The 22,235-nt window shown below is 45.7% G+C and overlaps 1 protein-coding gene across 2 annotated transcripts in view; it reads right to left on the reverse strand.

The window, feature by feature from the left end:
• The window catches only part of ZNF385C (zinc finger protein 385C), a 337,585-nt gene that overhangs the window by 269,898 nt on the left and 45,452 nt on the right, over window positions 1-22,235 (reverse strand). The gene's annotated exons all lie outside the window — the stretch shown is intronic.

Raw genomic sequence — 22,235 nt, forward strand, 5'->3', positions numbered from 1 at the left:
TTTGAAAAGAGGAAGTAACTGAGGAATGAAAACATGGGCGGAGAAGCAAAGGTAGGGAGTGTGTTATCCCCCAGTGTGATGGAGCTTTTAATCCTCTCCTGCACAGAATCAGAGGTGTGTGTTAATAGGAAGTAATGACTTGGGGGTAGAATTAAAAATCCCTAAAAAAATCAAAGGATGAACCAATCTGACTCAAACGTAAGAGCTCTCATGGTCCCAAGTTTCATCTCTTTATCTTTAAAAATGAGGGAGCTGTAAGCATTTTGGTTAATTCCCATAGGAGCTCCAATGAGCAAGGGGGGAAGGCTGCCACTTGAGCACAATGTCCATCCACGACAAGAACTCATGAACTGGAGGGGGAAGGAGAAGGGGTGTGGTGAGGCAGGGCAGGCGCAATAGCAGCAGGAGAGCAAAAGTGAAAAAGAGAGTTCATTGGTATAGCCATGATTGTGAAAGGGAGGGATGCTTGCAGCACTTACGAAATGGAGGTAAAAAACGCAGCAGCAAACTGGGGGGCAGGGGGATACATGTGATGGACTTCTAGGATTAATCCTAGAAGTAAGCAATTATTAAACCAATTCTGATTTTGATTATCAGAATTGAACAGAGCTAACAGCCCCCCCCCACAATCCACTCCTAGTTACTCCAAGCTTTCTTCATTTCAGCAGTATAATTTAGGATGAGGAGGGAGTCATTTTGTTGCTGCTATTCTTGCTGATCTAACGCAAATCATCTACTAACAGTAGCGGGTAGGATAGTTTTGTTTGTGGAAACTTTTAGGGGACTTGTAATCAGTGGAGGGAGGGGGGAAAGTATGATTCATCAGAGCAACTTTAACGTATAAAAGTATGCTGTGTGTGGATGATGGGCAGAGAGGTCGGCCATCAGCTTGCTGAGATTGGCCTTTCTCCTACATGTGTAGATGGAATAAAAGCCTTTGTATCTGGACCTGCTTGGATTCCATTCCCTCCCTACTGGATTGGGGAATTTCCCTGACAAGATGTTTGCAGATCTCCTCTGGATCCCTTTTTTAAAAAGTGGTGTTACATTGGTGTTACTCTAGTCCTCTAGTAAAGAGGCTGAGCTTAGGGGGCATGTTGCATATTTTGGTTAAAAGATCAGCAATTTCATATTTGAGTTCTTTGAGAACTCTAGGATGGATACCATCTGGGCCTGCTGATATATTTGCTTTTAATTTGTTAATAAAGTTGACCTCGTCTTTGGTTGCCACTAAGTAAATGATATACTTATAGAGCGGTGGGTGGGTGGGTAGCAGAATCCGGGGCTCAGAATGGCTCCTTTTTGTGTGATGGGCCAGCTTGTCATGGGTTCATTACCCCTCCCCTCTCCATGGTTCCCCTCCCCATCCCTTCATGCACATGTGAATGGGGCCAAGGTGTCAGAGTAAGTTATATTCCAGTATTCAGTACAACTAGGGTGACCATATTTTGGAAACCAAAAAGGAGGACAAAATGGCTGCCCTCAGGAGGCGTGGCCACCCCAACATGCCCACCCCAAGGCGGAACCAACTCAACATGTCCGGCCCCCAAGGGGGCGTGGCCTCAGTCACATTTATTTATTTATTACATTTTTATACTGCCCAATAGCCGAAGCTCTCTGGGCGGTCACAGAAAGTAAATGATAGCAACTAGGCATGTGCTCCGCTCTGATTAGGAGCGGAGAAGCAGTAGCGAATTGGCCTGCTCCGCCTTACCCAGAGGCAGAGTAGAAGCGGACCCCTAGAAGCAAGGCGAAGAGAAGCGGCCATTTTTCAGAGCTCCTCTTTCAGGCGGACCGCTCCGATCGCCATCTTGAAAACATTTTGCCCATAGGATTGCATTGCGGGAAATAATCGCGGATAACTGAGTTGTTTTTGAAGCTATCGTTCTGAAAATTCTTGTGCTCAGAGAGTCATGGATGGGGGTCATTTTGAGACTACTCTCACCTCTCTGCATCGTGCAGGTCGCGTGCTAGAATTTTTTAAAAATCGGGTAAACAAACGGACAGCACGGGTCAAACGGCGGTTTTCGCCCATAGGATTGCATTGAGGAAAAGAATTGAGGATAACTGGGTTGGTTTTTAAGCTATCGTTCTGAAAATTCTTGTGCACAGAGAGTCGTGGATGGGGGTCATTTTGAGACTACTCTCACCTCTCTGCGTGGTGCGGGTCGCGCACTAGAATTTTTAAAAAAATCGGCGGGAAAAATACCTTTTTCAAAGGGCTGAGGGGCAGAGTCAGCTCCCGGTCATGATGATCCCAAAGTTGGAGGAGGGCATAGGCAAAACGGGTAACTTGGGATTCTGGGAAACTTCTCTTTCTTAATCTGAACGGACTTTTCCCAGTGTTTTTTAACACAATAGCCCCACCAAATGCACAAACACAACCTGAAATCATATACTAAGCCAAGAATAAGAGATAGAAACACAGCACTGCTACGCACCCTAACTTTGGGGAACAACTGAAAAGATGTGGTGCAAGGGGATGAGCTCCTCTAGGGCATCTCATTGTGGACGTGCCCCCACTCTCTCCTGTACTGGAAGGCCATCAGAGCCTTCCAAAGAGAGTAACCCAGTGGAGCAATGCCTATCATGAGTCGAAGTGAGCGTTCTACTTCTCTTAGTGGTGGAGCAATGCCTATTATGAGTTGAAGTGAGCGTTTACTTCTCAAGTTCTCAGAGCTGTTGGTGAAGCAATGGCTTTCTTGAGCTGAACTGGCAGCTGCTTCCCTCTCCCCCGGGCACGTCCCCCTATTACTGGTAAAAGACAGATATAGCCTTTTTTTTTAAAGTTCTTCTTGTTGTTTATTCAGCAACACTGCTGCTTTTAATTCCACCCCTCCTTTGTTTATTTATTTATTTATTCCATTTTATATGCATTACTGGCTTATCCTTGGCTCACTTCCTTATGCCTCCAGAAATGCCAGCTGCATGCCTGCCTGCCTTCACTCACTCCTCCCCTGCCCTCCTCGCAGGGATGTTGTGTGTGTCTGGCTTTGACTCAGGGGAGAAGTCCTTCCTGCGCTCACTTGGAGTTTTGGAAGTTCCAAATTTTGCAGGTTTAAGCCCCGCCAAAAAACAAGGGATGATGGGACTGCCTTGAGTCTCAGCGTGCGGTGTATGTATCCCTGGATAAGCTGTCATGGTGGCGAGTTTGAGGTTTCTAACATGCAAATTGATGGAGCTATGGAAAGGGGTCTGAATGGGGTGCCCGATTTTCAAAAATTCCCCAAAAATCAGGGGATGATGGGATTGCCTTGAAACTTGGCGTCCATGTGGACACATGGATAAGCTTTCAAGGTGGTGAGTTTGAGGTTTCTAATGTGCAAGTTGACGGAGATATGGAAAGGGGTGTGAATGGGGTGCCCGATTTTCAAAAATTCCCCAAAAATCAGGGGATGATGGGATTGCCTTGAAACTTGGTGTTCATGTGGACACATGGATAAGCTTTCATGGTGGTGAGTTTGAGGTTTCTAACGTGCAAATTGACAGAGCTATGGAAAGGGGTGTGAATGGGGTGCCCAATTTTCAAAAATTCCCCAAAAATCAGGGGATGATGGGATTATGTTGAAACTTGGCATCCATGTGGACACATGGATAAGCTCTCATGGTGGCAAGTTTGAGTTTTTTAGCATGCAAATTGATGGAGCTATGGAAAGGGGTATGAATGGGGTGCCTGATTTTCAAAAATTCCCCAAAAATCAGGGGATGATGGGATTCCCTTGAAACTTGGCATGCATGTGTATACCCCCATGAGGTGTCATGGTGCCAAATGTGAGGTTTCTAACTTGAATAGAAAAAAAGTTGTTTACTTTTTTAGCTTTCAATGCAACCCTATGGGAGGGAAAAAACAGAGCTCCGATCCGGATCCGGAGCTCCGAGCAGAGCAGAGCAGAAGTGGGTGGAGCGGGGGTGGGGCAAAGTGACCCGCTCCAAAAATCACGGATCTGCAAGTGAAGCAGAGGGGGGGTCCGTGCACACCCCTAATAGCAACCAATGAGTAGCAAAGGCACACAACTACTATAATAATAAACTAAATACTAAAAAAGGAATTAACACTTATATAAAACCATTTCTTTATTTTTATAACATAATAAACAAACACAACAGTCATAGTACACATTAGAACAGTGGTTCCCAATTGGTGGTCCGCGTAACCCACACAGGGGGTCCACCATGGCTTTATTAATATTAGCATCAGCATCCATTATCACCACCACCAGCAACAGAAGAATCATTATTAATATTAGCATCAGCATCCATTATCAGCATCACCAGCAAGAGAAGCATTATAAACATTAGCATCAGCATCCATTATCACCATCACCAGCTCTTTTTACTTCCCCATACTTGTTTGCACCTGACCTGAGGCATTTTCCTCCTTCGTTTCCTTACCTCCTGGTAACCAAGGTTATTTTTTTTCAGGGACTCTTGAAAACTTGCAAAAATAGCCAGTTTTAAAATGGAAAAGCCTATGGTTAGCAATGAAGCCCCACCCTCTCAAGCTCTAGCCTCCCCCGCCTTTCCCTAGCCCTACGTCCCAGCCTCTCCCCCTCTCCCCCTCACCACCCCCATGCCAAATTAAGGAGGATGGTGGACTTGCCTTGGCCTACCTTTTCCCACATTGTAGCTGCCTCCTCCCTTTGCAGCTCATGTCCTGCTGCTGCCTGGTCTGCGGCCAGTCGATCTCCTCCTTCCTTCTGCTTCCACCTTGCCCTTGCCCCGCATCGTCCTTGCCACCGCTGTCCTGCCCACCTTGGTCCGCCACCCCCGGGCCCCCACCATGTTGCTTTCCCCCCGCTGCTTCTTCTGCCACCTTGCGGCCCTGCCGTTTGTTCTGCAGCCGCGTCTTGGTGGCGGCAGGCAGGTAGCACAAGCGGTGGCGGGCCGGCAGCACAAGCGGTGGCAGCGGCAGCGGTGGAACTTGTTCCGCCAGCAGCCAGTTTGCTGCGGCTTGTTCCACCGTTTCCGAAATGCCCGGTTTAAGCCACGCCCACCTCGTCCATCCGGGCTTCTCCTATGACGTCGATTGGAGAGGCCTGGATGGATGAGGTGGGCGCGGCTTAAGCCGGGCGTTTCCGTGTTTTGGAAATGTGCGTTTTAAGGCCCACCAGGCTTCCATCGGGGCCTCTCCTTGGTCGCCATAGTAACGACAACCTAGGAGAGGCCCCGATGGAAGCCTGGAGGGCCTAAACAGGGTTTTTTAAGAGGTTTTTTCCCAGACAAAAGGGGGGAAACAGGCATTTCTGGCGAGACCCGGATTCCCCCCCGTTTCCGGGCATGTCTGGGCAAATCCGGATGTATGGTCACCCAAGTACAACTCCTATGCACAACAACAACTCTCTAGGATTAGATCTGGCTTTATGTGGAACTGGTCTCAAGATTGTTTGTCTCTAGTAAGGTGTGCGTTATAAAGAATATATTAATTATCCAATGTCTGCACTGGCTTCCCATTACCTTCTGGCCACAATTCAAGGCATGGTTCAAATTTAAAGTCATTTTATTCATCCATTAGCCATGGCAGTTTAGAAAATAGATGCAGGTGGGGGTGGTATTTACATAAAATACCAAAATTGTAATTTAAAAACTTTTTTTTGTTTTAAGCATAAGAGCACACGAAGATAAAGAGCTATGTTTGCTGGTTATTTCACACTGGCTTAATAGCAGCATGAAACACAGAATGTATTTTGCATAACTTGACTTTTAAATCCCTGGTTTTAGCAGACCTAATTCAAGGTTCATAATTAATCTAATTGTTCCATTGTTGGCTTTGTTAGAAATAAGAAATATGTTACTTTTTCAATGTTATTGTAAAGAGATATAACCAATGGATTATATAGATGTTATAAGGAGAAATATAATAGCTAATGCATTATTAAAACAAGTTTATAAGGAGTTTTTGGTTCTGAAAGGGCTAACAGCTAAAAGTAATGTTATTGAAAGAAAAGGAAATACACCAAGTGAAAGGTCTTTTCAGCTGAAGATAATGAAAACAATGAAAATAGCCGAGAGAAAAATATGAGGACATGACTTAGCAGGAGGGTTGTTTTTTTTATAGCAGAGATAACATGAGTAACGGAATTAGGTGTCAGACTTACTGGAGCTCCCTTTCTTAATTGTCAGAATTTATGATTTTGAGGTTAAATACCTATGTGAACTGTCGGAATTTATGGTTTTGAGGTTAAATACCTATGTGAACTGTCAGAATTTATGGCCTTGTGGTTATGATAAGGGAAGAGAAAAACATCTGTTCTTTGAACTCATGACCTCATGGGAGGCAGGGAGGTAAACAAGGGAGGAGTTACAAGGTGTACCGGGATAGGCTGTAACCCTTGGAATACCTGACCAATGGGTAACCAGGGGAGGGACCATCCGGCCGGGTTAAGGGTATAAAATAGCTTCACATCAGCTTGTGGGTGTGCCTACCTGCCTAGACACCCAAGCTTGCAAGTTTGCTCAATAAAACAGAGTGTTTAAACTTTCACCATTTTTGTCCAAGCAATTTCATTTCAAATCGTGTTTCTAACAGCTTTAATATCAACTATTTCAGGAGTGCAGAACCCTCAGCCCATGGATCTAATCCAGCCTGCAGGGCTCCCCAATCTGACTCACAAAACTTCCTTTGCTTCTTCCAGGAGGAATCCCCATGCTATCTCAGATGATTTTAATAAACACAGAACTATAATAAGTAAGGTCCCGTGGCAAGTGCTTTTGAATATACATCAGCCGCATGAGCCATCAGTCACTCAATTCGGAGAAACTGGCACAACATCAGTCATTTGGATTTTAGAAAAGCTGATTTTAATAAACTCAGAACTATGATAAGTAAGTTCTCATGGCAAGTGAGCCTAATGAGAAAAGGAGTGCAGGCTGGGTGGGAATATTTTAAAAAGGAAATTTTAAGGGCACAGTTACAAACAATTCCAACAAGGAGAAAAGATAGAAGACAACAGAGGAAACCAATGTGGCTCCACAAAAAGCTTAGAGATTACCTGAAAACAAAAAAGGATACATATAGGAAGTGGAAGGAAGGCCAGGCTACAAAAGAAGAGTACAGACATGTGGCTCAGGAGTGCCAAAATGGCGTCAGGAAGGCTAAAGCTGTGAATGAGCTGAGATTAGCGAGGGATGCTAAAAGCAATAAAAAGGCTTTCTTCAGATATGTGAGTAGTAAAAGACAGAGGAACGAAATGGTGGTTCAACTGCTTAATGAGGATGGCAAATTGATAACAGATGACAAAGAAAAGGCTGAAGTGCTCAATTCCTACTTTGCCTCGGTCTTCTCCCAAAAGCAGGTCTATGACCCCCTGGAAAAAGTGAAGCAGAAGTTGAGGGGGCAGGATTACAGTTTGAGATTGATAAACAAATGGTCAAAGAACACCTAATTTCCTTGAATGAGTTCAAATCTTCAGGGCCCGATGAACTGTATCCTAGAGTAATGAAGGAGCTAGCAGAAGAACTCTCAGAACCTTTGTCTATTATCTTTGCAAAATCATGGAAGACAGGTGAGGTGCCAGACGACTGGAGGAGGGCTAACATTGTCCCTATCTTCAAAAAGGGCAAAAAGGAGGAACCTGGGAACTACAGACCAGTCAGTCTGACATCCATCCCTGGGAAAATTCTGGAGCAGATTATAAAGAAGTCAATCTGTAAACACCTTGAAATCAATGCAGTGATTACTAGAAGCCAACATGGATTTGTCAGGAACAAATCCTGTCAGACTAATTTGGTCTCATTTTTTGATAGGATAACCTCCCTTGTGGACTGTGGGAATGCTGTGGACGTCATATATCTTGACTTCAGCAAAGCTTTTGACAAAGTACCACATGACATTCTGATTAACAAACTAGCTAAAAGTGGGCTAGATGGAACAATGATTAGGTGGATTCACAGTTGGCTACAGAATCAGACTCAAAGAGTACTTATCAATGGAACCTTCTCAAACTGGGGAGAGGCAACGAGTGGGGTGCCACAGGGCTCAGTCCTGGGCCCAGTGCTCTTCAACATTTTTATTAATGATTTGGACAAGGAGGTGCAGGGAACGCTGATCAAATTTGCAGATGACACAAAATTGAGTGGGATAGCTAATACCCTGGAAGACAGAAACAAACTTCAAAGTGATCTTGATAGGCTGGAGTGCTGGGCTGAAAACAACAGGATGAAATTTAATAGGGATAAATGCCAAGTTCTACATTTAGGGAATAGAAACCAAATGCACAGTTACAAGATGGGGGACACTTGGCTCAGCAATACTACAAATGAGAAAGATCTTGGAATTGTTGTAGATCGCAAGCTGAATATGAGCCAACAGTGCGATATGGCTGCAAGAAAGGCCAATGCTATTTTGGGCTGCATTAATAGAAGTATAGCTTCCAAATCATGTGAGGTACTGGTTCCTCTCTATTCGGCCCTGGTTAGTCCTCATCTAGAGTTTTGTGTCCAGTTCTGGGCTCCACAATTCAAGAAGGATGCAGACAAGCTGGAGCGTGTTCAGAGGAGGGCAACCAGGATGATCAGGGGTCTAGAAACAAAGCCCTATGAAAAAAGACTAAAAGAAATGGGCATGTTTAGCCTGGAGAAGAGAAGATTGAGGGGAGACATGATAGCAGTCTTCAAATACTTAAAAGGTTGTCACACAGAGGAGGGCCAAGATCTCTTCTCGATCCTCCCAGAGTGCAGGACACGCAATCAACAAAAACAAGAGAGACACAATAGCAACATCATTCAATCAAGGGATATACATAGATGCTATTGGAGTACCCCGAGGAGTACCAGATGAATACAAAGCTCGAAACCAAATAGCAGCAGGTTGGGAAACTCTTCTTTTGTTCATCATGGTTAATAAAAATGTAGATTGGATAAATTACATTTTTTATAACCAACAGAGATTTATAAACTATACGAGGGATGCTGTCAAAGGAATAGCTGAACAATTAGATTCTACCAGTCAAATGGCGTGGGAAAACAGGATGGTTTTGGACATGATCCTAGCAGAATGGTGCGGAGTCTGTGTAATGATCGGAAATGGGAATTGTTGTGCATTCATCCCTAACAACACAGCACCAGATGGAACCATTACCCGAGCATTAGAAGGGCTCAGTACTCTGGCCCATGAATTGGCCGAGAATTCTGGTGTAGATACATCCCTCACTGGATGGGTTGAATCTTGGTTTGGGAAGTGGAAGCACCTATTTGCCTCTCTAGCTACTTCTCTAATAATAGTAGTTGGAGTTTTGGTCAGTTTAGGTTGTTGTGTAATCCCCTGTGTGCGAGGACTAAATCAGAAGTTGATAGAAACAGCAATAACTAAAAAAAATGTCCCTACCCCCACACTTTTACAAATATCTGAATAGAAAAGGGAGTGAGTGTGGGGACCCGATGATGTTTGTGTATATGGAAAACTTAAGAGAAAGAACCAGAGTATACTATGAAGTAGAAGGAGAGAGATCGAGTGTTGACAGTATGTCAGTGGAGAATGAACCTGAGAAGGACAGTGAAAGTGAATACACAGAATGAGAAATGGTCTAATAGCATGACAAACACCTTTATACACTAATGTGAAAAAGACAACACAGAATAAATAAAGAGGAGGGATTGTTAGAAATAAGAAATGTGGTACTTTTTCAATGTTATAAGGATATTGTAAAGAGATATAACCAATGGATTATATAGATGTTATAAGGAGAAATATAATAGCTAATGCATTATTAAAACATGTTTATAAGGAGTTTTTGGTTCTGAAAGGGCTAACAGCTAAAAGTAATGTTATTGAAAGAAAAGGAAATACACCAGGTGAAAGGTCTTTTCAGCTGAAGATAATGATAACAACGAAAATAGCTGAGAGAAAAACATGAGGGCATGACCTAGCAGGAGGGTTGTTTTTTTATAGCAGAGATAACATGAGTAACAGAATTAGGTGTCAGACTTACTGGAGCTCCCTTTCTTAATTGTCAGAATTTATGATTTTGAGGTGAAATACCTATGTGAACTGTCAGAATTTATGATTTTGAGGTTAAATACCTATGTGAACTGTCAGAATTTATGGCCTTGTGGTTATGATAAGGGAAGAGAAAAACATCTGTTCTTTGAACTCATGACCTCATGGGCGGCAGAGAGGTAAACAAGGGAGGAGTTACAAGGCGTACCGGGATAGGCTGTAACCCTTGGAATACCTGACCAATGGGTAACCAGGGGAGGGACCACCCGGCCGGGTTAAGGGTATAAAATAGCTTCACATCAGCTTGTGGGTGTGCCTACCTGCCTAGACACCCAAGCTTGCAAGTTTGCTCAATAAAACAGAGTGTTTACACTTTCACCATTTTTGTCCAAGCAATTTCATTTCAAATCGTGTTTCTAACAGCTTTAATATCAACTATTTCAGGAGTGCAGAACCCTCAGCCCATGGATCTAATCCTGCCTGCAGGGCTCCCCAATCTGGCTCACAAAACTTCCTTTGCTTCTTCCAGGAGGAATCCCCATGCTATCTCAGATGGGGGGTAACAGTGGGGAGGTGGGAGACTTAGCCGGCACCAGTAAGAGTGTGAGGATGGTGGGCCCTGCACAAAGCCAGGACTTGCCTACTATACTGTATTTTTCATTCATGTTATCAGGCTTGAATAGCATAAGCCCATGCATCTCTCCCCACAGTTGTGGAACTCCTTTCCCCATAGAAGTTTGTTGAAGCCAAAATACTGTTAATTCTCCCCACTTCCACAGTGAGTAGTCCCAGGGTTGGTTTCTTTTGGATAAGAGCACATGGGAGATTTATGGTATCTTAATAGTTTTATTTAGCAAATACTGTGGGCAACAAATCTGCTAACTCAGCAGACTACTAGAGAGCAATTTGTGCAGCCTCCCCTGCCCCCAACACACACAACTGCTCCTCCTTCAAGGTTGCACTCCAGTTTGTTTCCTTGTTTATTACATTTCTATACCATCCAATAGCCGAGGCTCTCTGGGCTGCTCACAAAAATTTCAGGCCAGAAATTCCAGCATGTTATCTCTTTTCTCCCCTATGCTTTGTGAATTCAAACTACAAATCTGGCTTCAAATTGTCACTGACCTCTCCCACTAGCTGAAAGGGGTCACCTTTCCTAAGTCTGATGGATATTACTTTCCAAACAGATAACCAACAGATAACCCAAGCACAGAGAAATTTAACTTTCTATATGTATATTTTGAATTAGGTATTCTGTTTTTATTGGATTTCCCCCTCCCACTACTGTTGTTACCAACTCTCAGCTCTTGAAAAATAGTGAACAGAAATTTAACAACCTAGACATAGCAGGAAAAAAAGATATTTTATATGTTAAAAATGTTCATTGGTACTGGGACAGCTAAAAAATCAAGCCCCATGTTTCTGGAAGTCTCCTTTATAGCAAGCCTGCTTTTCTGTTAAAGCCAACGTTTCCCTGTCATTTCCAGGGCCAGATCTACACCAAGCAGGATATGACACTTTGAAAACGTTTTGAAAACTGGATATGGAGTGTGTCCTGGGCCCCAACAGTTGCCACTACTGTTATAAACCATTTTAAAGTGTAGATCCTGCCTAGAAGTCCCTGATCTGCAATCTTCACTTCACTCCAGTAGAGCTTAATCTGACTGTCCTTTAATCTCCACTTTAAAACTCTTTAAGGCCCCAAAAGAGGCTTCTAATATCTCTTGAAAATTTGGAGCTCAACTAATTAATTTTTGTGAACCGCCCAGAGAGCTTCGGCTATTGGGCGGTATAAAAACGTAATAAATAAATAAATAAATTTATAATCTTAAAAAAAAAAAACAGCAGTGAACTAAAAATACAACACACGAGAGATTCCATATCTTCTACCACTGCAGGAACGCAACTTTTAAAGATAGTTGTGGGCTATAACATACCTTGCTTTGTTCCAAGTATAAACCAATACAAAAACTGTCAACTATTTCACTGAGGGAATCATGAAGAAAATTAAGTATCTCTCTTTGGAGTCTAAAATTTAGACTGTAAACTCTGATATTCGAGGACTAGAAGCTACCCAAACGCAATCTGTACCATGCTGTACATTCGTGACCCTATATAAATAAGAATTTAAAATTATGATGGTTAACCCATCATCATAAATTTATTTATTTACTACAGGGCCATCAATTTATACCACAAAAATACAAAGGTCCCTGTCTCAAGAAACTTCTAGTTAATGTTTGAAACTGGGAAGCGAAGAGGGAGGCAAAGGGAAGGGAGAAGAAGCAAGGATAACAAATGCTGGATATGAGCAAATGCATGTACTGTATGCTGGAGATGCCAGGAGAATGTTGTTTTGGAAGCCTATTTTCCCTGCTTGCACCTCCAAATGAGAATATGAACATGAGTACTTTTTTCAGGAAAAATGATAATTTAAAACGCACACACGCACACACACACTCTTTCATGCTTTAGTCTATGGGGCTGGGTGGAAATGTATTTTTCCAGATCAAAATTTTCCAGATCAAAACCATAATCAAAACCAGAGAGAAATCAAATATGAGAAGTGAGGCAGTATGAGCTTCCAGGGGGCTGTGTATATGCGACAAAAGCCCTGGGGTGGATGCGCGGTGGCTCAGGGTCAATTATATGATGCAGAAGCCACCACACAGGCATCCCGGGGCTTTCCTCAGAAGCTCCAAAGCAAAACAGTTGGGGATTTACCCAAACTTTTTTTGTCTGGAGCACGGTGAGGATGGTGCATCATCATCTGCTGCCACTGCTCCAAGGTCACATCGGAGGCATGGCCAGGTGGATGGCAACCCCTGATTAGTCAGTATCCACCTGGACAGGGGTGATGGGGCAAACCGGTGTGCTGAATGGCTGCTGGAACACCCCTGCTCTGCCTCCATGGGGAAAAGAGTCTCCCTTTTGCTGGCGGGGAGCGGCAGGTTCTCCCTTCCCATGGCTTCATTCACGAGGAAAAAGCCAGGGAGGGATGGCAGTGGTGGCTGCCCCCTCCCATCATCCATAGAAACCCTGGGCTTGCTCCTTTGTGTGGGGATAATGGGGCGCAACCCCGCAGGAGTGAACATGCAGGGTTTTGGGGGAATGCGGCGCCAACTCAGTGCCGTGAAGATCCCCCTCCCCCAGGTGAAGTATCTCAGCAATTGTGAAAATCACTTGTTCACCCATCCCTAATGTACAATGCCCACAGAGTTCATTTTAGTTGAGGGTGAAATCTGGGGAATAAGCAAAGGCTTGATGGAGGAGATGGGGGTGGGGTTGTCCCACTCCAAGGTTTGAGGAATGTGGGGGAAAGATTCCCAGCAACATGGAAAGGGTGCTTATATTGAAATTGAAATTGCAACTTACCAGTATGTTTTACAAGCATTTGTTGCCGTTATTTAATTTTTGTATGCCTCATAAAAGACAGACAGAATGAATATAAATTGATGTAAAGGCAAAAATATAAAATAAAAAAGTAAATGTGCATCGATTACAGCTTAGGTTAAAAGCCAGTGAAACACTGCTTTACTGCCAAGATTCATAAACTGGGGCTCAGATGCCCAAACCTTCCCCCAGAGAACGCCAGGCTCTGACCTGCCTTTTCCCCGTTTTTGCTTTAAACCTTCCCAATGCTCTCAAAAGCTGCCTCCAGGCAGCACAGTAAATCTTTTGTGTCAATTAAATGCTTTCAACAGTTCAAATGAATGCAGCATAACTGCTCTCTTGACCAAAAAAGCAAACAGCTTCTCTCCCTTGCCTCCCTTCTCTCTAACACTTTCTGTGTCCCAAGAATTCTGAGGAGAGTTGTGTAAATTAACAGAGGTCAATATTAAGGCGTGGGGCATGGGGGGAGAAGCCAGCAAGGGTGGAGAGGAAGCGAACACAAGGAAGAGTGCTACAGTAGTCGTTCAAGCAGAAGGCCAAGCTGAGCAGTCAGTAGATTGCTGGAGCCAAAATGGTGCAGTAGTAGGGTTGCCATATTCTGAATCCACAAAATCGGGACAATTTGGGGTGGGGTGGGGTGGAATGTAGGATATTAAAAACAAAACAAAACTGAGCAATATGTAAAGGTCTAGGGAAAGCCCAATTTTTGCAAATCCCAATTTTTCAATTAAAACATCAACTGTAAAACCAGACATCTTAAATTCACTGCAACTTACTTCCAAGTAACAGATTTGAGGCTTGCACCCCAAATCCAAGGAGGTGGATTTTTGAAGGGCGATTTTTGGGGGAGTGTCTTTCCTTTCCTTTCTCCCCTCTCTCCTTTCCTCTCCTTCACCCCCTCATCCCACACTCACTCACTCCTGTCCCCCACAAAACTCTTCCCCCACAAATAACCCAGCAGCTCTGCCCCACGCTTAGCCTAAAGGTCTGACCACAACCAGCCAAGCTCACCCCTTTGCATTGCATGGGACTCAGGTAGCCTGAGGAGAGCACGTGCGCCTTTCCTCACTGTTGTTCCTCTTCTACACATCCGCAAGTTCAATAAGGTGAGTCACGGTGAGTGTTTTAAAGATGAGCCTTGAGCCAAAGCGTTATCTCTAAGTGTTTTATTATGCTGTCCAATTACCTGGCCATAAATCTCCGGCCGAGAATGCAGTTTGAGTCGTAAAGCCAAACAGAGTGCTGATCATGCAGCGTCCAGAGCCAAGCCAAAGTCCAAAGTCCAGTCCTCTCCAAGAGCCGAGTCCGTTGTTTAGAATGCCAGGGTCACACGTACAAGCGAAGTCAGTCAGCCAGTCTGGGTCAAGAGTCCAAGGTCAGAAGCAGGGAACAGAACAAGGAATGCGCTAGCTATCAGGAAATCAAAAGGTGATTGCCAGACCGGGCCAGCGTTCGGCTTCCTCCTTTTCAAGCCCTGCCAGTATGACCCCACCCTGAGTCCAGCTGTGCCTCATTACTCCATCCTCTGACCCAGCCTTCTATTTAAGCTTGGCGTCTTTTCCCAACCAGTTTTGCACTCGCAAACTCCTTCTCAATGCCTGCGTCTGCTCTGCCCTTTTCCTACGCCTCCGCTCCCGAGGGCTGAGTGGTCTCCCCATCTCTGTCTCTGCTTCTATCTCTGGAGCGTCAGGCAGGGCAAGGCCCGCAGTTCCTCCGAGGGACCTGCATCCCCCTCCGCTGCTCAGCTTTCTTCCCTCTGCGTGCCTGTCTCTGGCCTGGCTGTGGGGGAGGAAGCACCCTCTTCTTCAGGTAAGTTTTCCTCCTCCTCTTCATCCGAGGAGGCTTCCTCAGGTGCAACCCTAACAGAGTGATTCAGATGAGCCTGTGGAGGAGCAGTGATGCTCTGGGAAAGGTGCTGGATTGATGCATCTTTTTCTATGCTGCTGCTGCTCCACTGAGCAGGCTCAAGGCACCTTTTTGGAGGTCAGAATTTCTCCGGCCAGCTGTGCCAGGAATCCGGGATTCTTGCCCAGCCAGACAGAACATTTCAGAATCTCCTGGAAATTGGGACATTCCCGGTTTTCCGGGACGTATGGCAACCCTATGCAGTAGTTGCCTTTAAAATGAAATTGATTTTAAAAGTGAGAGTGTTTCTATGGCTCAGTGCTCTTCAACATTTTTATTAGGGATGTGCTCCGCTTCTAATCAGACCGGCGAATTAGAAGCGGAGCGGGGGGCTTCGCCTGCCCTTAAGGAGGAGGCGAAGAGGATTGGGGGGCCGGCGGAGCGTGGCGAAGAGGATCGAGGTGAAGGAGGATCCTTCGCCTCGATCCAGAGCTCCGCCGGAAAGGTAAGTGGGATTTACCGGGCCCTGCCGCTGTCGCTGTCGCCCATGCGACGACAGCGGCAGGGCCCAGTAAAACCCCCCCTCCTCTCCCTTACCTGCGTCTATCCGCGGTCCGTTGGCTTCTTCAGTTGAGCCCGCGGTTCAACCAGGAAGTCTAGGCCGAACTTGCGGCCCAGACTTCCTGGTTGAACCGTGGGCTCAATTGAAGAAGCCGACGGACCGCGGACGGAGGCAGGTAAGGCCCCCCTCCCCCTTGGTCCCTTACTGGGCTCTGCCGCCATCGCCGCACGGGCAGCAGGGCCCGATAACCCCCCCGCCCTCCTCTCCCGGCCTTACCTGGCGCCACTCCCCTCCACTGCGGAGCTCTGATCCGGAGCCAGAGCTCTGCGGCGAAGAGGAGTGGAGTATGGGCGGAGCGGCGCGGAGCGGTGCGGAGCGGGCTGATCCAAAATTTTCGGATCGGCCCGCGGGGCGGAGCGGGGGGTCCGTGCACACCCCTAATTTTTATTAATGATTTGGACGAGGAGGTGCATAGAACACTTATCAAATTTGCAGATGACATCAAATTGGGTGGGATAGTTAATACCCTGGAAGACAGTCCAGTTCTGGGCTCCACAATTCAAGAAGGACGCAGACAAGCTGGAGCGTGTTCAGAGGAGGGCAACCAGGATGATCAGGGGTCTGGAAACAAAGCCCTATGAAGAAAGACTGAAAGAACTGGGCATGTTTAGCCTGGAGAAGAGAAGATTGAGGGGAGACATGATAGCAGTCTTCAAATACTTAAAAGGTTGTCACACAGAGGAGGGCCAGGATCTCTTCTCGATCCTCCCAGAGTGCAGGACACGGAATAACAGGCTCAAGTTAATGGAAGCCAGATTCCAGCTGGACATCAGGAAAAACATCCTGACTGTTAGAGCAGTACGACAATGGAATCAGTTGCCTGGTGAGGTTGTTGGCTCTCCCACACTAGGGGCCTTCAAGAGGCAGCTGGACAACCCTCTGTCAGGGATGCTTTAGGGTGGATTCCTGCATTGAGCAGGGGATTGGACTCAATGGCCTTGTAGGCTCCTTCCAACTCTGCTATTCTATGATTCTATGATTCTATGATTACACTAGGAGATGTCCAGAATGTAGACACTGTGGTTTAACTTGACACAAACTCATGGCTTTTAGATAGACTTCTCTTTGGATTGGTAAGCAGATTTATCAAACAAACTTGTATCTGAACTTCATGCATCTGATGAAATAGACTCTGGTCTATGAAAGCTTATGTAGCCTGACCATACCCACTGGAGAAGTCTGGACGACTCAGGAAAAAAAAGAAGGCCAACTGGAGCTGAGGGCCAACTCACCGGTAAAATGGGGGCGCCCAGCCCTGCAGTTGTATTAGGCCTTCTTTCCTCCATCGGCCCAGCCTTCTTCCCCAGGAAATTGGAAGTCTCGTGAGACTTCCGGCAAGACTTCCGGTTTCCCACGAGACTTCCCAGCCAAGATCTTGCAAGATTTAGAGTGCACTGAAGACCCAGCTAGCAGGAGCAGCAGAGGCAGGCGGTGCGGCATGCCAAATGACAACCAGCAGCACCAAGAAGGTAGGTGGCCAGAAGCACGGCCATCCTCTGCCCCATCTTCAGGTGCAGCCCGGGGGTGGCTCAGTTGTCCAGCCTGGGCGACTGGGGCCTGGGCATCGGCCAGCAGCACGACCATCCTAATTTCCTCCCCTTCGCTTGGGAGCCGGAGGTGTGTGTTTCCAGCTTTCCCTGCCTGTGGCCCCACCAGCTTCCTCTCGAAAGTGCCTGGCAGTTCGTGGAGACCCCGTGACCCTGTGGGACGAGGCCCTCGGGGCCTAGGTGAGCAGCAGCAGGGCCAGGCCTGCTCCTGCCTCTCCCCACTGAGCACCGAAGACAAGAAGTCAAGCGCTGTAGGAGAGCTCACCTTCATACGATTGATGTGTAAGCTTTGCTTTTATTCTGACCAAGCAGCCCAATTCTTGCAAAGCTTATCTTGAGCGTCATCACATGGGGGGAAATCGCATTTGCTTACTGACACTTCTCTGCACCTGCTTTTGTCCCTCATTACTTCCTCTTTCTGTCTGGAGGGGAAAGACGAAGTAAACAAAGATCATGTGGTCCATTCAGGGGGCATTTTCATCTCTCTGCTTTTCCTGAACATAGCAGGAAATCACGGTCCGTTTTTTTAAAAAAGGTCACATTAAAATGGGCTCTATTTTGCAATGGAGAAATGAGCGGAAGGAGCAGGAGGTGCGTGGGAAGCAGATGCCGATGCTACAAAGCTTTTCACTGTTTAGCTCCTTCCTATCTTTCCTCTCTCATCTCACACTATTGCCCCGCTCGTGCTCTTGGCTCCTCTGATGCCATGTTTCTCACCTGCCCAAGGGTCTCTACTTCCCTTGCTCGGCTTCGTCCATTTTCTTCTGCTGCCCCTTACGCCTGGAACGCTCTTCCAGAACATTTGAGAACTACAAGTTCAATCACAGCTTTTAAAGCTCAGCTAAAAACTTTTCTTTTTCCTAAAGCTTTTAAAACTTGATTTTGTTCTGACTTTTATACTGTTAGTTTTACTCTACCCTGTGCCTGTTTGGTGCATTCTCTTCCCCTTCTTATTGTTTTATTATGATTTTATTAGAATGTAAGCCTATGCGGCAGGGTCTTGCTATTTTATTGTTTTACTCTGTACAGCACCATGTACATTGATGGCGCTATATAAATAAATAAATAATAACAATAATAATAATAATAATAATAATAATAATAATGTTGCCGTCTAAAGTATGTGTGCACATCTGTAAGTCGGCAGTAGCAAGCATGTGATAAAATGCTCATCTGATGAACCTCCTTGTTTCCCCCTGCCCCTTCTAAGCCACTACAAGAAATCACATCAAACTTTGAAGCTCTGGGAAAGAAACTCAAGAACTTTGGGGCCCAGTTCTTGGAAGAGGATTAGAACACAAAAGAAAAATACTCTGGGTGAATGGCATTGCATTCCATTAACCATTTTGTGGTTAAGCAGCATGGTTCAGCATGTTGTCTGTAAGAAGTCAGTCTGTAAGCACCTTGAAATCAATGCAGTGATTACTAGAAGCCAGCATGGATTTGTCAAGAACAAATCCTGTCAGACTAATCTGATCTCATTTTTTGATCTGGTAACCTCCCTTGTGGACTGTGGGAATGCTGTGGAAACATGTTGTTAATAACTTTAAGCATCTGACCAATCTGTTCTTAAAGTGTGCCCTACTTGTATGGAAACAGTGGTGTACAAAACTGGTCCCTTAGATGTCCCTGCTACTACCACCCCTGGACCATACCTCAAAATCTGAGGGGAGATGAGACATGATAGCACTTTTCAAATACTTGAAAGGTTGTCACATAGAGGAGGGCCAAGATCTCTTCTTGATCATCCCAGAGTGCAGGACACGGACTAAGGGGCTCAAGTTACAGAAAGCCAGATTCCAGCTGGACATCAGAAAAAACTTCCTGACTGTTAGAGCAGTACGACAATGGAATCAGTTACCTAGGGAGGTGGTGGGCTCTCCCACACTGGAGGCCTTCAAGAGGCAGCTGGACAAGCATCTGTCGGGGATGCTTTAGGGTGGATTCCTGCATTGAGCAGGGGGTTGGACTCGATGGCCTTGTAGGCCCCTTCCAACTCTGCTATTCTATGATTCTATACAATTGTTTGGAAAATTACTAAATTATTTGGGAGTGCTTGAAATGAACCTGATTAGAAAGAAGGGAAAACTGCTCAGAGGTAGATAAGGTACAAAAGTGGCATGAAGTATCTGCCCCAAGAAACAATAGCAGAATACATGTCTCTGCAACCACAACTACCAAGTGCATTCCCTACTGCACTTAGAGGGATATGAATTAATGAAAAATATTTTATTGTTACAACCATTGGTTACAACAGCCAGGCAATCTTCAACTCTGCACTCTTCGTGGTCTGTATTTTCGCTAGACAAGCTTTTTTGCCCATATACCTGAGGCACTGGGGAGGGAGAAGGAAAGAGCCTGGGGAGGCTGGAGGATTCCTCATAAGTTGTCCTTCTCACAAGTGACGGAGATGTTATCAGACATATGGGGGAAATCTCAGTTGAATATTGGACATTTCATATAAAAGTTGCAACAGAATCAGATAAAGTCAATCTACTTTTGTAGATTGTATCTACTTGTTTTGTATCTACTTGTTAACTGTTTTTTATCAATCAAGTCAAAGAGCCCTTCTACGTGAAGCATTTATTGTGCACTTGTGATTCCTCACTCATTGCAGTTTGTGAATGCTTTACACAACGTTATCATCCTGCAGAGAACCTCTTCCATTCTTTACAACCAGTATTGCGGAGTTTTCTACTCAGGAAAGTCTGGTGTACTCTGATGGTGGCATGAAAATTAAAACTTTAAAAATGGAGAATTCTTCTGAAATACTACTTACAAAATGTATTTTCACTTTTGTTACCTTCACCCAATCCCAACCATCTCCATCACATTCTATGCCAATAACATAGAGGGGGCCTGGCTGAGAGGGTAAGTGGAGTGGTCAGTGCCTCCCTTCGCCAAGGCAGTGGTAAAACCTACATTGAAAAAACCCTCGTTGGATAATTACCGACCAGTCTCCAGTATTCCATTTTTGGGCAAGGTATTGGAGCATGTGGTGGCCTCCCAACTTCAGGGATTCCTGGATGAAGTGGATTATTTTGATCCATTTCTATCTGGCTTCAAACCTGTTTATGGGACAGAAACCACTTTGCCCGCCTTGGTGGATGACCTATGCCAGGAACTGGAGAAGGGGAATGTGTCCCTGTTGGTTCTGCTGGACCTCGCAGCAGCATTCAATACTATCAACCATGGTATCCTTCTTGGCCACCTTGCTGGGAAGGGGCTTGGAGGCACTGTTTTACAGTGGCTCCATTCTTTCCTGGAGGGGCAGACCCAGAAGGTGGTGCTGAGGGAATCCTGTTTGACTCCTTGGCCATTGGGGTTCTGTTTTGTCCCCCATTCTATTTAGCATATACATGAAACCATTGGGAGAGGTTGTCTGGAGTTTTGAGATGAGGTGCCATCAGCTGCCTGCTTCCTTGCTGATGCTGCTGACGATGCCACTAGCATCATGATCATCACCACTGTGGACTTCTGCCTCGCAGACTGCCACTCCCTGCAGGACCAGGCCTCCAGGTCAGCTGCTGTGGACAACTTCCACCTGTCCCCCTCCCTGGGAGAGATATATAAGCTGGCTGGCTGAGATGGCCTGGGAGAGCAATCACCTGCAGGAGAAGGTGGCCTATTGCCTGGGGAGGGGTCTTCAGGGTCAGCTGCCACCACCACCACCACCACCACCACCACCACCACCACCACCACTACTGCCACTGCCACTGCCACTGCCCACCTGCTTTTTCCAGGATTGAGCTATGTGTCTGGGAGGTAGGACACAGGGCCAAGAGGGGGGATCTGAGGAGTGATGGGTAGTAATAATAATAATAATAATAATAATAATAATAATAATAATAATAATAATTTTATTTGTTACCCGCCTCTCTGTCTGGGAGATATGGCATTGTGAGGAGCACTTGCCAGTTAAGGGGAACTCAGCCCAGACAGTTAGTGGTTGTGCCTTGTTCCGGTCCTCTCCACACCCACAGGTTTGTTGGTTGCTCTATCAGCCTTCAGGTCTCCGGATGCTGCTTTTTAACGCCAGATTGGTGCATAATAAGACCTCCCTCATTCACAACTTAATTGTGGATGAGGCAGCCAATCTGGCATGTATAACCGAGACCTAGGTGGGTGAGCAGGGTCATGGTCAGACCACCACCTGCTGGGGTTTAGACTTACAGCAGCCTTTTCCCCTCTGCAAGGGTGGGGGACCCATTAAGAAGGTCCGCTCCTGGAGGCCAATGGATCCAGATGGTTTCCAGAGGGCTCTGGGAAGTTTTCTGGCTGATAGGGCTGGCTCTCCCATTGAAACCCTGGTTGAGCTGTGGAATGTAGAAATGACCCAGGCAGTTGTCATGATTGCTCCTGTATAGAGCTCATACAACTCCATGGTATACCCCAGAGCAATTTTGTAATGAAACAAAATAGAAGACGGCTCGAGTGCAGATGGAGAAGAACTCCTAGTGGATACAATCTAACACTTGTGTATGGCTACAGTAAGGCATATTCAGGGGCAGTGAGGGCGGCAAAAAAATCAATATTTTGCTGCCACTATTGAATCATCAATCTGCTGGCAAGCTACCCCCAAGGACACTGTAGAACCTTCTGAGGCCTGCTGTCATCTATTTCCTATGTACTTCCAGAATAAAATCTCCTGCATCCACCAGGGACTCTAGTGTTATGGCAGGTGAATCAGGTGGTATCTACAGCACAGTCTTGTCCAGTTTTCTTGGATGCGTTTCAGTTGGTACAGCTTGAGGACGTTGACAAGGTTCTCGGACAGGTTCATGCAGCCACTTCTGTATTGGATCATTGCCCCTCTTGCTTAATAAAACCCAGCAGGGATGGAACAGCTGGCTGGGCCAGGGAAGTAATTAATATCTCTTTGTGAGAGTGAGTG

This window comes from Elgaria multicarinata, chromosome 11 (assembly GCF_023053635.1).
Source record: "Elgaria multicarinata webbii isolate HBS135686 ecotype San Diego chromosome 11, rElgMul1.1.pri, whole genome shotgun sequence".
Taxonomy (NCBI): Eukaryota; Metazoa; Chordata; class Lepidosauria; order Squamata; family Anguidae; genus Elgaria; species Elgaria multicarinata.